This window comes from Lithobates pipiens, unplaced genomic scaffold (assembly GCF_037356315.1).
Source record: "Lithobates pipiens isolate NorthernLeopardFrog02 unplaced genomic scaffold, aLitPip1_a1.2 Scaffold_1, whole genome shotgun sequence".
In the NCBI taxonomy this organism is placed as follows: domain Eukaryota; kingdom Metazoa; phylum Chordata; class Amphibia; order Anura; family Ranidae; genus Lithobates; species Lithobates pipiens.
In genome coordinates this window covers 54,314,272-54,331,383 of record NW_027507685.1, presented here as the reverse complement: position 1 = coordinate 54,331,383, position 17,112 = coordinate 54,314,272, and the positions used below count along the sequence as shown (strand labels likewise).

The window sequence follows — 17,112 nt, the reverse complement described above, 5'->3', positions numbered from 1 at the left end:
TGCACTTTAAATGACAGATTTAACAGCATGGTCTAGCAGATTTTCCTCAAGAATTTTATCTTTATGTAGGATGGGCAAAGTTTTGGGATTTTTTTCATGTTTTTTTGTCGGTGACATGGTAGCATGAAAAGACAGCGGGAGTGGTGATTCTAGTTCAAGCTAAATGTGTAAACTGATTGTCAGAAGTGGGATTTGAACCCACGCCTCCATTTGGAGACCAGAACACCCACACAATGTGAAGAGACAGCTCTTGAGTCTGGCGCCTTAGACCACTCGGCCATCCTGACAAGATAGATTGAACACATTTGGCTGCCTCTGGAAATATCATCTACTCGTGGTACTCTATTGATGTATTACCGTTGTCAAGAAGCTGTATGAACACTCTGAATCTAGGCCCTTTTGCAAATGCACTTCTTAAAGCATGACCTTGCACCAAGTCATACATTTCAGATCCTTTCTACCAAATCTGCTTGAGCAAAGCAAGTAGAAGATGTCCCAGGTGATCTTCAAGTGTTTTGCTAATCCAGATTCCACAAACCAAAATGATGTCCTTGTGGCAGACTGTGTGGCCTAATGGATAAGGCGTCTGACTTCGAATCTAGAAGGTTGAGGGTTCGAGTCCCTTCGTGGTCGTTTTCGATGCTGCTTTCCAGTTCCTGTGACCTTCACTCACAAGTTCTTGCTTTACCCATAACAACTTGCTTCTTGCTGGAGGCTTCCAATTTGCTGAAGCCTAGAGCCTCCAAACAGCAGTAAATCATAAAGTGGAACTAAACCAATTGATTTAAGGGTTTCAAAACACAGTTACATTCCTGGAATTCCGGGATTGATAACTGTCCCATTTGCTTGTGTTCTCAACCAAACTATCAAATCATCAAATGGCTGGTGTCATAACTGATCACATGTGCAGCATTATGGCATTTGCAGTTTGAACAGAAGCAGCTTCATTGGCTGTAAATGATAGGAGGGTTTGATTGTGCTTTAAGTGCTTAAATATGCCTAAAATGGGAGAGCTACTGAGTATGTGCAGAGCAGGTTGAAACAGCGTATTACTGGATTTCAAAGTGTATAGAACCTTATTTTTTTTCCAATGTTTTACATGAGTATATATGCAAAATGGGACAACCGTAAGAGATGTAGCAGGACTTACTTTTCTGACTAAAGTTGCACTTTAAATGACAGATTTAAGAGCATGGTCTAGCAGATTTTCCTCAAGAATTTTATCTTTATGTAGGATGGGCAAAGTTTTGGGATTTTTTTCATGTTTTTTTGTCGGTGACATGGTAGCATGAAAAGACAGCGGGAGTGGTGATTCTAGTTCAAGCTAAATGTGTAAACTGATTGTCAGAAGTGGGATTTGAACCCACGCCTCCATTTGGAGACCAGAACACCCACACAATGTGAAGAGACAGCTCTTGAGTCTGGCGCCTTAGACCACTCGGCCATCCTGACAAGATACATTGAACACATTTGGCTGCCTCTGGAAATATCATCTACTCGTGGTACTCTATTGATGTATTACCGTTGTCAAGAAGCTGTATGAACACTCTGAATCTAGGCCCTTTTGCAAATGCACTTCTTAAAGCATGACCTTGCACCAAGTCATACATTTCAGATCCTTTCTACCAAATCTGCTTGAGCAAAGCAAGTAGAAGATGTCCCAGGTGATCTTCAAGTGTTTTGCTAATCCAGATTCCACAAACCAAAATGATGTCCTTGTGACAGACTGCGTGGCCTAATGGATAAGGCGTCTGACTTCGAATCAGAAGATTGAGGGTTCGAGTCCCTTCGTGGTCGTTTTCGATGCTGCTTTCCAGTTCCTGTGACCTTCACTCACAAGTTCTTGCTTTACCCATAACAACTTGCTTCTTGCTGGAGGCTTCCAATTTGCTGAAGCCTAGAGCCTCCAAACAGCAGTAAATCATAAAGTGGAACTAAACCAATTGATTTAAGGGTTTCAAAACACAGTTACATTCCTGGAATTCCAGGATTGATAACTGTCCCATTTGCTTGTGTTCTCAACCAAACTATCAAATCATCAAATGGCTGGTGTCATAACTGATCACATGTGCAGCATTATGGCATTTGCAGTTTGAACAGAAGCAGCTTCATTGGCTGTAAATGATAGGAGGGTTTGATTGTGCTTTAAGTGCTTAAATATGCCTAAAATGGGAGAGCTACTGAGTATGTGCAGAGCAGGTTGAAACAGCGTATTACTGGATTTCAAAGTGTATAGAACCTTATTTTTTTCCAATGTTTTACATGAGTATATATGCAAAATGGGACAACCGTAAGAGATGTAGCAGGACTTACTTTTCTGACTAAAGTTGCACTTTAAATGACAGATTTAACAGCATGGTCTAGCAGATTTTCCTCAAGAATTTTATCTTTATGTAGGATGGGCAAAGTTTTGGGATTTTTTTCATGTTTTTTTGTCGGTGACATGGTAGCATGAAAAGACAGCGGGAGTGGTGATTCTAGTTCAAGCTAAATGTGTAAACTGATTGTCAGAAGTGGGATTTGAACCCACGCCTCCATTTGGAGACCAGAACACCCACACAATGTGAAGAGACAGCTCTTGAGTCTGGCGCCTTAGACCACTCGGCCATCCTGACAAGATACATTGAACAAATTTTGCTGCCTCTGGAAATATCATCTACTCGTGGTACTCTATTGATGTATTACCGTTGTCAAGAAGCTGTATGAACACTCTGAATCTAGGCCCTTTTGCAAATGCACTTCTTAAAGCATGACCTTGCACCAAGTCATACATTTTAGATCCTTTCTACCAAATCTGCTTGAGCAAAGCAAGTAGAAGATGTCCCAGGTGATCTTCAAGTGTTTTGCTAATCCAGATTCCACAAACCAAAATGATGTCCTTGTGGCAGACTCCGTGGCCTAATGGATAAGGCGTCTGACTTCGAATCAGAAGATTGAGGGTTCGAGTCCCTTCGTGGTCGTTTTCGATGCTGCTTTCCAGTTCCTGTGACCTTCACTCACAAGTTTTTGCTTTACCCATAACAACTTGCTTCTTGCTGGAGGCTTCCAATTTGCTTAAGCCTAGAGCCTACAAACAGCAGTAAATCATAAAGTGGAACTAAACCAATTGATTTAAGGGTTTCAAAACACAGTTACCGTCCTGGAATTCCGGGATTGATAACTGTCCCATTTGCTTGTGTTCTCAACCAAACTATCAAATCATCAAATGGCTGGTGTCATAACTGATCACATGTGCAACATTATGGCATTTGCAGTTTGAACAGAAGCAGCTTCATTGGCTGTAAATGATAGGAGGGTTTGATTGTGCTTTAAGTGCTTAAATATGCCTAAAATGGGAGAGCTACTGAGTATGTGCAGAGCAGGTTGAAACAGCGTATTACTGGATTTCAAAGTGTATAGAACCTTATTTTTTTCCAATGTTTTACATGAGTATATATGCAAAATGGGACAACCGTAAGAGATGTAGCAGGACTTACTTTTCTGACTAAAGTTGCACTTTAAATGACAGATTTAACAGCATGGTCTAGCAGATTTTCCTCAAGAATTTTATCTTTATGTAGGATGGGCAAAGTTTTGGGATTTTTTTCATGTTTTTTTGTCGGTGACATGGTAGCATGAAAAGACAGCGGGAGTGGTGATTCTAGTTCAAGCTAAATGTGTAAACTGATTGTCAGAAGTGGGATTTGAACCCACGCCTCCATTTGGAGACCAGAACACCCACACAATGTGAAGAGACAGCTCTTGAGTCTGGCGCCTTAGACCACTCAGCCATCCTGACAAGCTACATTGAACAAATTTGGTTGCCTCTGGAAATATTATCTACTCGTGGTACTCTATTGATCTATTACCGTTGTCAAGAAGCTGTATGAACACTCTGAATCTAGGCCCTTTTGCAAATGCACTTCTTAAAGCATGACCTTGCACCAAGTCATACATTTCAGATCCTTTCTACCAAATCTGCTTGAGCAAAGCAAGTAGAAGATGTCCCAGGTGATCTTCAAGTGTTTTGCTAATCCAGATTCCACAAACCAAAATGATGTCCTTGTGGCAGACTGCGTGGCCTAATGGATAAGGCGTCTGACTTCGAATCAGGAGATTGAGGGTTCGAGTCCCTTCGTGGTCATTTTCGATGCTGCTTTCCAGTTCCTGTGACCTTCACTCACAAGTTCTTGCTTTACCCATAACAACTTGCTTCTTGCTGGAGGCTTCCAATTTGCTGAAGCCTAGAGCCTCCAAACAGCAGTAAATCATAAAGTGGAACTAAACCAATTGATTTAAGGGTTTCAAAACACAGTTACATTCCTGGAATTCCGGGATTGATAACTGTCCCATTTGCTTGTGTTCTCAACCAAACTATCAAATCATCAAATGGCTGGTGTCATAACTGATCACATGTGCAGCATTATGGCATTTGCAGTTTGAACAGAAGCAGCTTCATTGGCTGTAAATGATAGGAGGGTTTGATTGTGCTTTACGTGCTTAAATATGCCTAAAATGGGAGAGCTACTGAGTATGTGCAGAGCAGGTTGAAACAGCGTATTACTGGATTTCAAAGTGTATAGAACCTTATTTTTTTCCAATGTTTTACATGAGTATATATGCAAAATGGGACAACCGTAAGAGATGTAGCAGGACTTACTTTTCTGACTAAAGTTGCACTTTAAATGACAGATTTAACAGCATGGTCTAGCAGATTTTCCTCAAGAATTTTATCTTTATGTAGGATGGGCAAAGTTTTGGGATTTTTTTCATGTTTTTTTGTCGGTGACATGGTAGCATGAAAAGACGGCGGGAGTGGTGATTCTAGTTCAAGCTAAATGTGTAAACTGATTGTCAGAAGTGGGATTTGAACCCACGCCTCCATTTGGAGACCAGAACACCCACACAATGTGAAGAGACAGCTCTTGAGTCTGGCGCCTTAGACCACTCGGCCATCCTGACAAGATACATTGAACAAATTTGGCTGCCTCTGGAAATATCATCTACTCGTGGTACTCTATTGATGTATTACCGTTGTCAAGAAGCTGTATGAACACTCTGAATCTAGGCCCTTTTGCAAATGCACTTCTTAAAGCATGACCTTGCACCAAGTCATACATTTCAGATCCTTTCTACCAAATCTGCTTGAGCAAAGCAAGTAGAAGATGTCCCAGGTGATCTTCAAGTGTTTTGCTAATCCAGATTCCACAAACCAAAATGATGTCCTTGTGGCAGACTCCGTGGCCTAATGGATAAGGCGTCTGACTTCGAATCAGAAGATTGAGGGTTCGAGTCCCTTCGTGGTCGTTTTCGATGCTGCTTTCCAGTTCCTGTGACCTTCACTCACAAGTTCTTGCTTTACCCATAACAACTTGCTTCTTGCTGGAGGCTTCCAATTTGCTTAAGCCTAGAGCCTACAAACAGCAGTAAATCATAAAGTGGAACTAAACCAATTGATTTAAGGGTTTCAAAACACAGTTACATTCCTGGAATTCCGGGATTGATAACTGTCCCATTTGCTTGTGTTCTCAACCAAACTATCAAATCATCAAATGGCTGGTGTCATAACTGATCACATGTGCAGCATTATGGCATTTGCAGTTTGAACAGAAGCAGCTTCATTGGCTGTAAATGATAGGAGGGTTTGATTGTGCTTTAAGTGCTTAAATATGCCTAAAATGGGAGAGCTACTGAGTATGTGCAGAGCAGGTTGAAACAGCGTATTACTGGATTTCAAAGTGTATAGAACCTTATTTTTTTCCAATGTTTTACATGAGTATATATGCAAAATGGGACAACCGTAAGAGATGTAGCAGGACTTACTTTTCTGACTAAAGTTGCACTTTAAATGACAGATTTAACAGCATGGTCTAGCAGATTTTCCTCAAGAATTTTATCTTTATGTAGGATGGGCAAAGTTTTTGGATTTTTTTCATGTTTTTTTGTCGGTGACATGGTAGCATGAAAAGACAGCGGGAGTGGTGATTCTAGTTCAAGCTAAATGTGTAAACTGATTGTCAGAAGTGGGATTTGAACCCACGCCTCCATTTGGAGACCAGATCACCCACACAATGTGAAGAGACAGCTCTTGAGTCTGGCGCCTTAGACCACTCGGCCATCCTGACAAGATACATTGACCAATTTTGGCTGCCTCTGGAAATATCATCTACTCGTGGTACTCTATTGATGTATTACCGTTGTCAAGAAGCTGTATGAACACTCTGAATCTAGGCCCTTTTGCAAATGCACTTCTTAAAGCATGACCTTGCACCAAGTCATACATTTCAGATCCTTTCTACCAAATCTGCTTGAGCAAAGCAAGTAGAAGATGTCCCAGGTGATCTTCAAGTGTTTTGCTAATCCAGATTCCACAAACCAAAATGATGTCCTTGTGGCAGACTGCGTGGCCTAATGGATAAGGCGTCTGACTTCGAATCAGAAGATTGAGGGTTCGAGTCCCTTCGTGGTCGTTTTCCATGCTGCTTTCCAGTTCCTGTGACCTTCACTCACAAGTTCTTGCTTTACCCATAAGAACTTGCTTCTTGCTGGAGGCTTCCAATTTGCTGAAGCCTAGAGCCTCCAAACAGCAGTAAATCATAAAGTGGAACTAAACCAATTGATTTAAGGGTTTCAAAACACAGTTACATTCCTGGAATTACGGAATTGATAACGGTCCCATCTGCTTGTGTTCTCAACCAAACTATCAAATCATCAAATGGCTGGTGTCATAACTGATCACATGTGCAGCATTATGGCATTTGCAGTTTGAACAGAAGCAGCTTCATTGGCTGTAAATGATAGGAGGGTTTGATTGTGCTTTAAGTGCTTAAATATGCCTAAAATGGGAGAGCTACTGAGTATGTGCAGAGCAGGTTGAAACAGCGTATTACTGGATTTCAAAGTGTATAGAACCTTATTTTTTTCCAATGTTTTACATGAGTATATATGCAAAATGGGACAACCGTAAGAGATGTAGCAGGACTTACTTTTCTGACTAAAGTTGCACTTTAAATGACAGATTTAACAGCATGGTCTAGCAGATTTTCCTCAAGAATTTTATCTTTATGTAGGATGGGCAAAGTTTTGGGATTTTTTTCATGTTTTTTTGTCGGTGACATGGTAGCATGAAAAGACAGCGGGAGTGGTGATTCTAGTTCAAGCTAAATGTGTAAACTGATTGTCAGAAGTGGGATTTGAACCCACGCCTCCATTTGGAGACCAGAACACCCACACAATGTGAAGAGACAGCTCTTGAGTCTGGCGCCTTAGACCACTCGGCCATCCTGACAAGATACGTTGAACTAATTTGGCTGCCTCTGGAAATATCATCTACTCGTGGTACTCTATTGATGTATTACCGTTGTCAAGAAGCTGTATGAACACTCTGAATCTAGGCCCTTTTGCAAATGCACTTCTTAAAGCATGACCTTGCACCAAGTCATACATTTCAGATCCTTTCTACCAAATCTGCTTGAGCAAAGCAAGTAGAAGATGTCCCAGGTGATCTTCAAGTGTTTTGCTAATCCAGATTCCACAAACCAAAATGATGTCCTTGTGGCAGACTGCGTGGCCTAATGGATAAGGCGTCTGACTTCGAATCAGAAGATTGAGGGTTCGAGTCCCTTCGTGGTCGTTTTCGATGCTGCTTTCCAGTTCCTGTGACCTTCACTCACAAGTTCTTGCTTTACCCATAACAACTTGCTTCTTGCTGGAGGCTTCCAATTTGCTGAAGCCTAGAGCCTCCAAACAGCAGTAAATCATAAAGTGGAACTAAACCAATTGATTTAAGGGTTTCAAAACACAGTTACATTCCTGGAATTCCGGGATTGATAACTGTCCCATTTGCTTGTGTTCTCAACCAAACTATCAAATCATCAAATGGCTGGTGTCATAACTGATCACATGTGCAGCATTATGGCATTTGCAGTTTGAACAGAAGCAGCTTCATTGGCTGTAAATGATAGGAGGGTTTGATTGTGCTTTAAGTGCTTAAATATGCCTAAAATGGGAGAGCTACTGAGTATGTGCAGAGCAGGTTGAAACAGCGTATTACTGGATTTCAAAGTGTATAGAACCTTATTTTTTTCCAATGTTTTACATGAGTATATATGCAAAATGGGACAACCGTAAGAGATGTAGCAGGACTTACTTTTCTGACTAAAGTTGCACTTTAAATGACAGATTTAACAGCATGGTCTAGCAGATTTTCCTCAAGAATTTTATCTTTATGTAGGATGGGCCAAGTTTTTGGATTTTTTTCATGTTTTTTTGTCGGTGACATGGTAGCATGAAAAGACAGCGGGAGTGGTGATTCTAGTTCAAGCTAAATGTGTAAACTGATTGTCAGAAGTGGGATTTGAACCCACGCCTCCATTTGGAGACCAGATCACCCACACAATGTGAAGAGACAGCTCTTGAGTCTGGCGCCTTAGACCACTCGGCCATCCTGACAAGATACATTGACCAATTTTGGCTGCCTCTGGAAATATCATCTACTCGTGGTACTCTATTGATGTATTACCGTTGTCAAGAAGCTGTATGAACACTCTGAATCTAGGCCCTTTTGCAAATGCACTTCTTAAAGCATGACCTTGCACCAAGTCATACATTTCAGATCCTTTCTACCAAATCTGCTTGAGCAAAGCAAGTAGAAGATGTCCCAGGTGATCTTCAAGTGTTTTGCTAATCCAGATTCCACAAACCAAAATGATGTCCTTGTGGCAGACTGCGTGGCCTAATGGATAAGGCGTCTGACTTCGAATCAGAAGATTGAGGGTTCGAGTCCCTTCGTGGTCGTTTTCGATGCTGCTTTCCAGTTCCTGTGACCTTCACTCGCAAGTTCTTGCTTTACCCATAACAACTTGCTTCTTGCTGGAGGCTTCCAATTTGCTGAAGCCTAGAGCCTCCAAACAGCAGTAAATCATAAAGTGGAACTAAACCAATTGATTTAAGGGTTTCAAAACACAGTTACATTCCTGGAATTCCGGGATTGATAACTGTCCCATTTGCTTGTGTTCTCAACCAAACTATCAAATCATCAAATGGCTGGTGTCATAACTGATCACATGTGCAACATTATGGCATTTGCAGTTTGAACAGAAGCAGCTTCATTGGCTGTAAATGATAGGAGGGTTTGATTGTGCTTTAAGTGCTTAAATATGCCTAAAATGGGAGAGCTACTGAGTATGTGCAGAGCAGGTTGAAACAGCGTATTACTGGATTTCAAAGTGTATAGAACCTTATTTTTTTCCAATGTTTTACATGAGTATATATGCAAAATGGGACAACCGTAAGAGATGTAGCAGGACTTACTTTTCTGACTAAAGTTGCACTTTAAATGACAGATTTAACAGCATGGTCTAGCAGATTTTCCTCAAGAATTTTATCTTTATGTAGGATGGGCAAAGTTTTTGGATTTTTTTCATGTTTTTTTGTCGGTGACATGGTAGCATGAAAAGACAGCGGGAGTGGTGATTCTAGTTCAAGCTAAATGTGTAAACTGATTGTCAGAAGTGGGATTTGAACCCACGCCTCCATTTGGAGACCAGAACACCCACACAATGTGAAGAGACAGCTCTTGAGTCTGGCGCCTTAGACCACTCGGCCATCCTGACAAGATACGTTGAACAAATTTGGCTGCCTCTGGAAATATCATCTACTCGTGGTACTCTATTGATCTATTACCGTTGTCAAGAAGCTGTATGAACACTCTGAATCTAGGCCCTTTTGCAAATGCACTTCTTAAAGCATGACCTTGCACCAAGTCATACATTTCAGATCCTTTCTACCAAATCTGCTTGAGCAAAGCAAGTAGAAGATGTCCCAGGTGATCTTCAAGTGTTTTGCTAATCCAGATTCCACAAACCAAAGTGATGTCCTTGTGGCTCACTGTGTGGCCTAATGGATAAGGCGTCTGACTTCGAATCAGAAGATTGAGGGTTCGAGTCCCTTCGTGGTCGTTTTCGATGCTGCTTTCCAGTTCCTGTGACCTTCACTCACAAGTTCTTGCTTTACCCATAACAACTTGCTTCTTGCTGGAGGCTTCCAATTTGCTGAAGCCTAGAGCCTCCAAACAGCAGTAAATCATAAAGTGGAACTAAACCAATTGATTTAAGGGTTTCAAAACACAGTTACATTCCTGGAATTCCGGGATTGATAACTGTCCCATTTGCTTGTGTTCTCAACCAAACTATCAAATCATCAAATGGCTGGTGTCATAACTGATCACATGTGCAGCATTATGGCATTTGCAGTTTGAACAGAAGCAGCTTCATTGGCTGTAAATGATAGGAGGGTTTGATTGTGCTTTAAGTGCTTAAATATGCCTAAAATGGGAGAGCTACTGAGTATGTGCAGAGCAGGTTGAAACAGCGTATTACTGGATTTCAAAGTGTATAGAACCTTATTTTTTTCCAATGTTTTACATGAGTATATATGCAAAATGGGACAACCGTAAGAGATGTAGCAGGACTTACTTTTCTGACTAAAGTTGCACTTTAAATGACAGATTTAACAGCATGGTCTAGCAGATTTTCCTCAAGAATTTTATCTTTATGTAGGATGGGCAAAGTTTTTGGATTTTTTTCATATTTTTTTGTCGGTGACATGGTAGCATGAAAAGACAGCGGGAGTGGTGATTCTAGTTCAAGCTAAATGTGTAAACTGATTGTCAGAAGTGGGATTTGAACCCACGCCTCCATTTGGAGACCAGATCACCCACACAATGTGAAGAGACAGCTCTTGAGTCTGGCGCCTTAGACCACTCGGCCATCCTGACAAGATACATTGACCAATTTTGGCTGCCTCTGGAAATATCATCTACTCGTGGTACTCTATTGATGTATTACCGTTGTCAAGAAGCTGTATGAACACTCTGAATCTAGGCCCTTTTGCAAATGCACTTCTTAAAGCATGACCTTGCACCAAGTCATACATTTCAGATCCTTTCTACCAAATCTGCTTGAGCAAAGCAAGTAGAAGATGTCCCAGGTGATCTTCAAGTGTTTTGCTAATCCAGATTCCACAAACCAAAATGATGTCCTTGTGGCAGACTGCGTGGCCTAATGGATAAGTCGTCTGACTTCGAATCAGAAGATTGAGGGTTCGAGTCCCTTCGTGGTCGTTTTCGATGCTGCTTTCCAGTTCCTGTGACCTTCACTCACAAGTTCTTGCTTTACCCATAACAACTTGCTTCTTGCTGGAGGCTTCCAATTTGCTGAAGCCTAGAGCCTCCAAACAGCAGTAAATCATAAAGTGGAACTAAACCAATTGATTTAAGGGTTTCAAAACACAGTTACATTCCTGGAATTCCGGGATTGATAACTGTCCCATTTGCTTGTGTTCTCAACCAAACTATCAAATCATCAAATGGCTGGTGTCATAACTGATCACATGTGCAGCATTATGGCATTTGCAGTTTGAACAGAAGCAGCTTCATTGGCTGTAAATGATAGGAGGGTTTGATTGTGCTTTAAGTGCTTAAATATGCCTAAAATGGGAGAGCTACTGAGTATGTGCAGAGCAGGTTGAAACAGCGTATTACTGGATTTCAAAGTGTATAGAACCTTATTTTTTTCCAATGTTTTACATGAGTATATATGCAAAATGGGACAACCGTAAGAGATGTAGCAGGACTTACTTTTCTGACTAAAGTTGCACTTTAAATGACAGATTTAACAGCATGGTCTAGCAGATTTTCCTCAAGAATTTTATCTTTATGTAGGATGGGCAAAGTTTTGGGATTTTTTTCATGTTTTTTTGTCGGTGACATGGTAGCATGAAAAGACAGCGGGAGTGGTGATTCTAGTTCAAGCTAAATGTGTAAACTGATTGTCAGAAGTGGGATTTGAACCCACGCCTCCATTTGGAGACCAGAACACCCACACAATGTGAAGAGACAGCTCTTGAGTCTGGCGCCTTAGACCACTCGGCCATCCTGACAAGATACGTTGAACAAATTTGGCTGCCTCTGGAAATATCATCTACTCGTGGTACTCTATTGATCTATTACCGTTGTCAAGAAGCTGTATGAACACTCTGAATCTAGGCCCTTTTGCAAATGCACTTCTTAAAGCATGACCTTGCACCAAGTCATACATTTCAGATCCTTTCTACCAAATCTGCTTGAGCAAAGCAAGTAGAAGATGTCCCAGGTGATCTTCAAGTGTTTTGCTAATCCAGATTCCACAAACCAAAATGATGTCCTTGTGGCAGACTGCGTGGCCTAATGGATAAGGCGTCTGACTTCGAATCAGAAGATTGAGGGTTCGAGTCCCTTCGTGGTCGTTTTCGATGCTGCTTTCCAGTTCCTGTGACCTTCACTCACAAGTTCTTGCTTTACCCATAACAACTTGCTTCTTGCTGGAGGCTTCCAATTTGCTGAAGCCTAGAGCCTCCAAACAGCAGTAAATCATAAAGTGGAACTAAACCAATTGATTTAAGGGTTTCAAAACACAGTTACATTCCTGGAATTCCGGGATTGATAACTGTCCCATTTGCTTGTGTTCTCAACCAAACTATCAAATCATCAAATGGCTGGTGTCATAACTGATCACATGTGCAGCATTATGGCATTTGCAGTTTGAACAGAAGCAGCTTCATTGGCTGTAAATGATAGGAGGGTTTGATTGTGCTTTAAGTGCTTAAATATGCCTAAAATGGGAGAGCTACTGAGTATGTGCAGAGCAGGTTGAAACAGCGTATTACTGGATTTCAAAGTGTATAGAACCTTATTTTTTTCCAATGTTTTACATGAGTATATATGCAAAATGGGACAACCGTAAGAGATGTAGCAGGACTTACTTTTCTGACTAAAGTTGCACTTTAAATGACAGATTTAACAGCATGGTCTAGCAGATTTTCCTCAAGAATTTTATCTTTATGTAGGATGGGCAAAGATTTGGGATTTTTTTCATATTTTTTTGTCGGTGACATGGTAGCATGAAAAGACAGCGGGAGTGGTGATTCTAGTTCAAGCTAAATGTGTAAACTGATTGTCAGAAGTGGGATTTGAACCCACGCCTCCATTTGGAGACCAGATCACCCACACAATGTGAAGAGACAGCTCTTGAGTCTGGCGCCTTAGACCACTCGGCCATCCTGACAAGATACATTGACCAATTTTGGCTGCCTCTGGAAATATCATCTACTCGTGGTACTCTATTGATGTATTACCGTTGTCAAGAAGCTGTATGAACACTCTGAATCTAGGCCCTTTTGCAAATGCACTTCTTAAAGCATGACCTTGCACCAAGTCATACATTTCAGATCCTTTCTACCAAATCTGCTTGAGCAAAGCAAGTAGAAGATGTCCCAGGTGATCTTCAAGTGTTTTGCTAATCCAGATTCCACAAACCAAAATTATGTCCTCGTGGCAGACTGCGTGGCCTAATGGATAAGGCGTCTGACTTCGAATCAGAAGATTGAGGGTTCGAGTCCCTTCGTGGTCGTTTTCGATGCTGCTTTCCAGTTCCTGTGACCTTCACTCACAAGTTCTTGCTTTACCCATAAGAACTTGCTTCTTGCTGGAGGCTTCCAATTTGCTGAAGCCTAGAGCCTCCAAACAGCAGTAAATCATAAAGTGGAACTAAACCAATTGATTTAAGGGTTTCAAAACACAGTTACATTCCTGGAATTACGGAATTGATAACGGTCCCATCTGCTTGTGTTCTCAACCAAACTATCAAATCATCAAATGGCTGGTGTCATAACTGATCACATGTGCAGCATTATGGCATTTGCAGTTTGAACAGAAGCAGCTTCATTGGCTGTAAATGATAGGAGGGTTTGATTGTGCTTTAAGTGCTTAAATATGCCTAAAATGGGAGAGCTACTGAGTATGTGCAGAGCAGGTTGAAACAGCGTATTACTGGATTTCAAAGTGTATAGAACCTTATTTTTTTCCAATGTTTTACATGAGTATATATGCAAAATGGGACAACCGTAAGAGATGTAGCAGGACTTACTTTTCTGACTAAAGTTGCACTTTAAATGACAGATTTAACAGCATGGTCTAGCAGATTTTCCTCAAGAATTTTATCTTTATGTAGGATGGGCAAAGTTTTGGGATTTTTTTCATGTTTTTTTGTCGGTGACATGGTAGCATGAAAAGACAGCGGGAGTGGTGATTCTAGTTCAAGCTAAATGTGTAAACTGATTGTCAGAAGTGGGATTTGAACCCACGCCTCCATTTGGAGACCAGAACACCCACACAATGTGAAGAGACAGCTCTTGAGTCTGGCGCCTTAGACCACTCGGCCATCCTGACAAGATACGTTGTACTAATTTGGCTGCCTCTGGAAATATTATCTACTCGTGGTACTCTATTGATCTATTACCGTTGTCAAGAAGCTGTATGAACACTCTGAATCTAGGCCCTTTTGCAAATGCACTTCTTAAAGCATGACCTTGCACCAAGTCATACATTTCAGATCCTTTCTACCAAATCTGCTTGAGCAAAGCAAGTAGAAGATGTCCCAGGTGATCTTCAAGTGTTTTGCTAATCCAGATTCCACAAACCAAAATGATGTCCTTGTGGCAGACTGCGTGGCCTAATGGATAAGGCGTCTGACTTCGAATCAGAAGATTGAGGGTTCGAGTCCCTTCGTGGTTGTTTTCGATGCTGCTTTCCAGTTCCTGTGACCTTCACTCACAAGTTCTTGCTTTACCCATAACAACTTGCTTCTTGCTGGAGGCTTCCAATTTGCTGAAGCCTAGAGCCTCCAAACAGCAGTAAATCATAAAGTGGAACTAAACCAATTGATTTAAGGGTTTCAAAACACAGTTACATTCCTGGAATTCCGGGATTGATAACTGTCCCATTTGCTTGTGTTCTCAACCAAACTATCAAATCATCAAATGGCTGGTGTCATAACTGATCACATGTGCAGCATTATGGCATTTGCAGTTTGAACAGAAGCAGCTTCATTGGCTTAAATGATAGGAGGGTTTGATTGTGCTTTAAGTGCTTAAATATGCCTAAAATGGGAGAGCTACTGAGTATGTGCAGAGCAGGTTGAAACAGCGTATTACTGGATTTCAAAGTGTATAGAACCTTATTTTTTTCCAATGTTTTACATGAGTATATATGCAAAATGGGACAACCGTAAGAGATGTAGCAGGACTTACTTTTCTGACTAAAGTTGCACTTTAAATGACAGATTTAACAGCATGGTCTAGCAGATTTTCCTCAAGAATTTTATCTTTATGTAGGATGGGCAAAGTTTTGGGATTTTTTTCATGTTTTTTTGTCGGTGACATGGTAGCATGAAAAGACAGCGGGAGTGGTGATTCTAGTTCAAGCTAAATGTGTAAACTGATTGTCAGAAGTGGGATTTGAACCCACGCCTCCATTTGGAGACCAGAACACCCACACAATGTGAAGAGACAGCTCTTGAGTCTGGCGCCTTAGACCACTCGGCCATCCTGACAAGATAGATTGAACACATTTGGCTGCCTCTGGAAATATCATCTACTCGTGGTACTCTATTGATGTATTACCGTTGTCAAGAAGCTGTATGAACACTCTGAATCTAGGCCCTTTTGCAAATGCACTTCTTAAAGCATGACCTTGCACCAAGTCATACATTTCAGATCCTTTCTACCAAATCTGCTTGAGCAAAGCAAGTAGAAGATGTCCCAGGTGATCTTCAAGTGTTTTGCTAATCCAGATTCCACAAACCAAAATGATGTCCTTGTGGCAGACTGCGTGGCCTAATGGATAAGGCGTCTGACTTCGAATCAGAAGATAGAGGGTTCGAGTCCCTTCGTGGTCGTTTTCGATGCTGCTTTCCAGTTCCTGTGACCTTCACTCACAAGTTCTTGCTTTACCCATAACAACTTGCTTCTTGCTGGAGGCTTCCAATTTGCTGAAGCCTAGAGCCTCCAAACAGCAGTAAATCATAAAGTGGAACTAAACCAATTGATTTAAGGGTTTCAAAACACAGTTACATTCCTGGAATTCCGGGATTGATAACTGTCCCATTTGCTTGTGTTCTCAACCAAACTATCAAATCATCAAATGGCTGGTGTCATAACTGATCACATGTGCAGCATTATGGCATTTGCAGTTTGAACAGAAGCAGCTTCATTGGCTGTAAATGATAGGAGGGTTTGATTGTGCTTTAAGTGCTTAAATATGCCTAAAATGGGAGAGCTACTGAGTATGTGCAGAGCAGGTTGAAACAGCGTATTACTGGATTTCAAAGTGTATAGAACCTTATTTTTTTCCAATGTTTTACATGAGTATATATGCAAAATGGGACAACCGTAAGAGATGTAGCAGGACTTACTTTTCTGACTAAAGTTGCACTTTAAATGACAGATTTAACAGCATGGTCTAGCAGATTTTCCTCAAGAATTTTATCTTTATGTAGGATGGGCAAAGATTTTGGATTTTTTTCATATTTTTTTGTCGGTGACATGGTAGCATGAAAAGACAGCGGGAGTGGTGATTCTAGTTCAAGCTAAATGTGTAAACTGATTGTCAGAAGTGGGATTTGAACCCACGCCTCCATTTGGAGACCAGATCACCCACACAATGTGAAGAGACAGCTCTTGAGTCTGGCGCCTTAGACCACTCGGCCATCCTGACAAGATACATTGACCAATTTTGGCTGCCTCTCGAAATATCATCTACTCGTGGTACTCTATTGATGTATTACCGTTGTCAAGAAGCTGTATGAACACTCTGAATCTAGGCCCTTTTGCAAATGCACTTCTTAAAGCATGACCTTGCACCAAGTCATACATTTCAGATCCTTTCTACCAAATCTGCTTGAGCAAAGCAAGTAGAAGATGTCCCAGGTGATCTTCAAGTGTTTTGCTAATCCAGATTCCACAAACCAAAATTATGTCCTCGTGGCAGACTGCGTGGCCTAATGGATAAGGCGTCTGACTTCGAATCAGAAGATTGAGGGTTCGAGTCCCTTCGTGGTCGTTTTCGATGCTGCTTTCCTGTTCCTGTGACCTTCACTCACAAGTTCTTGCTTTACCCATAAGAACTTGCTTCTTGCTGGAGGCTTCCAATTTGCTGAAGCCTAGAGCCTCCAAACAGCAGTAAATCATAAAGTGGAACTAAACCAATTGATTTAAGGGTTTCAAAACACAGTTACATTCCTGGAATTACGGAATTGA

The 17,112-nt window shown here is 41.2% G+C and overlaps 12 non-coding genes across 12 annotated transcripts; 7 read left to right on the top strand and 5 right to left on the bottom strand.

The window, feature by feature from the left end:
* The first annotated feature begins 1,724 nt into the window (after positions 1 to 1,724).
* Positions 1,725 to 1,797, top strand: TRNAR-UCG (transfer RNA arginine (anticodon UCG)). Its single transcript has one exon. It is a non-coding gene; the product is annotated as a tRNA-Arg (tRNA).
* Positions 1,798 to 5,994: 4,197 nt separating this feature from the next.
* Positions 5,995 to 6,104, bottom strand: TRNAL-CAA (transfer RNA leucine (anticodon CAA)). Its single transcript has 2 exons — positions 6,067 to 6,104; positions 5,995 to 6,040 (listed from the first exon to the last, which is right to left on the bottom strand). It is a non-coding gene; the product is annotated as a tRNA-Leu (tRNA).
* A 272-nt stretch (positions 6,105 to 6,376) lies between these two features.
* TRNAR-UCG (transfer RNA arginine (anticodon UCG)) lies at positions 6,377 to 6,449 on the top strand. Its single transcript has one exon. It is a non-coding gene; the product is annotated as a tRNA-Arg (tRNA).
* A 1,090-nt stretch (positions 6,450 to 7,539) lies between these two features.
* TRNAR-UCG (transfer RNA arginine (anticodon UCG)) lies at positions 7,540 to 7,612 on the top strand. Its single transcript has one exon. It is a non-coding gene; the product is annotated as a tRNA-Arg (tRNA).
* A 708-nt stretch (positions 7,613 to 8,320) lies between these two features.
* Positions 8,321 to 8,430, bottom strand: TRNAL-CAA (transfer RNA leucine (anticodon CAA)). The gene is made up of 2 exons: positions 8,393 to 8,430; positions 8,321 to 8,366 (listed from the first exon to the last, which is right to left on the bottom strand). It is a non-coding gene; the product is annotated as a tRNA-Leu (tRNA).
* Positions 8,431 to 8,702: 272 nt separating this feature from the next.
* On the top strand, positions 8,703 to 8,775 carry TRNAR-UCG (transfer RNA arginine (anticodon UCG)). The gene has a single exon. It is a non-coding gene; the product is annotated as a tRNA-Arg (tRNA).
* Positions 8,776 to 10,646: 1,871 nt separating this feature from the next.
* On the bottom strand, positions 10,647 to 10,756 carry TRNAL-CAA (transfer RNA leucine (anticodon CAA)). The gene is made up of 2 exons: positions 10,719 to 10,756; positions 10,647 to 10,692 (listed from the first exon to the last, which is right to left on the bottom strand). It is a non-coding gene; the product is annotated as a tRNA-Leu (tRNA).
* A 1,435-nt stretch (positions 10,757 to 12,191) lies between these two features.
* On the top strand, positions 12,192 to 12,264 carry TRNAR-UCG (transfer RNA arginine (anticodon UCG)). Its single transcript has one exon. It is a non-coding gene; the product is annotated as a tRNA-Arg (tRNA).
* A 708-nt stretch (positions 12,265 to 12,972) lies between these two features.
* TRNAL-CAA (transfer RNA leucine (anticodon CAA)) lies at positions 12,973 to 13,082 on the bottom strand. The gene is made up of 2 exons: positions 13,045 to 13,082; positions 12,973 to 13,018 (listed from the first exon to the last, which is right to left on the bottom strand). It is a non-coding gene; the product is annotated as a tRNA-Leu (tRNA).
* A 272-nt stretch (positions 13,083 to 13,354) lies between these two features.
* On the top strand, positions 13,355 to 13,427 carry TRNAR-UCG (transfer RNA arginine (anticodon UCG)). The gene has a single exon. It is a non-coding gene; the product is annotated as a tRNA-Arg (tRNA).
* Positions 13,428 to 16,460: 3,033 nt separating this feature from the next.
* TRNAL-CAA (transfer RNA leucine (anticodon CAA)) lies at positions 16,461 to 16,570 on the bottom strand. Its single transcript has 2 exons — positions 16,533 to 16,570; positions 16,461 to 16,506 (listed from the first exon to the last, which is right to left on the bottom strand). It is a non-coding gene; the product is annotated as a tRNA-Leu (tRNA).
* Positions 16,571 to 16,842: 272 nt separating this feature from the next.
* On the top strand, positions 16,843 to 16,915 carry TRNAR-UCG (transfer RNA arginine (anticodon UCG)). The gene has a single exon. It is a non-coding gene; the product is annotated as a tRNA-Arg (tRNA).
* Positions 16,916 to 17,112: the final 197 nt, after the last annotated feature.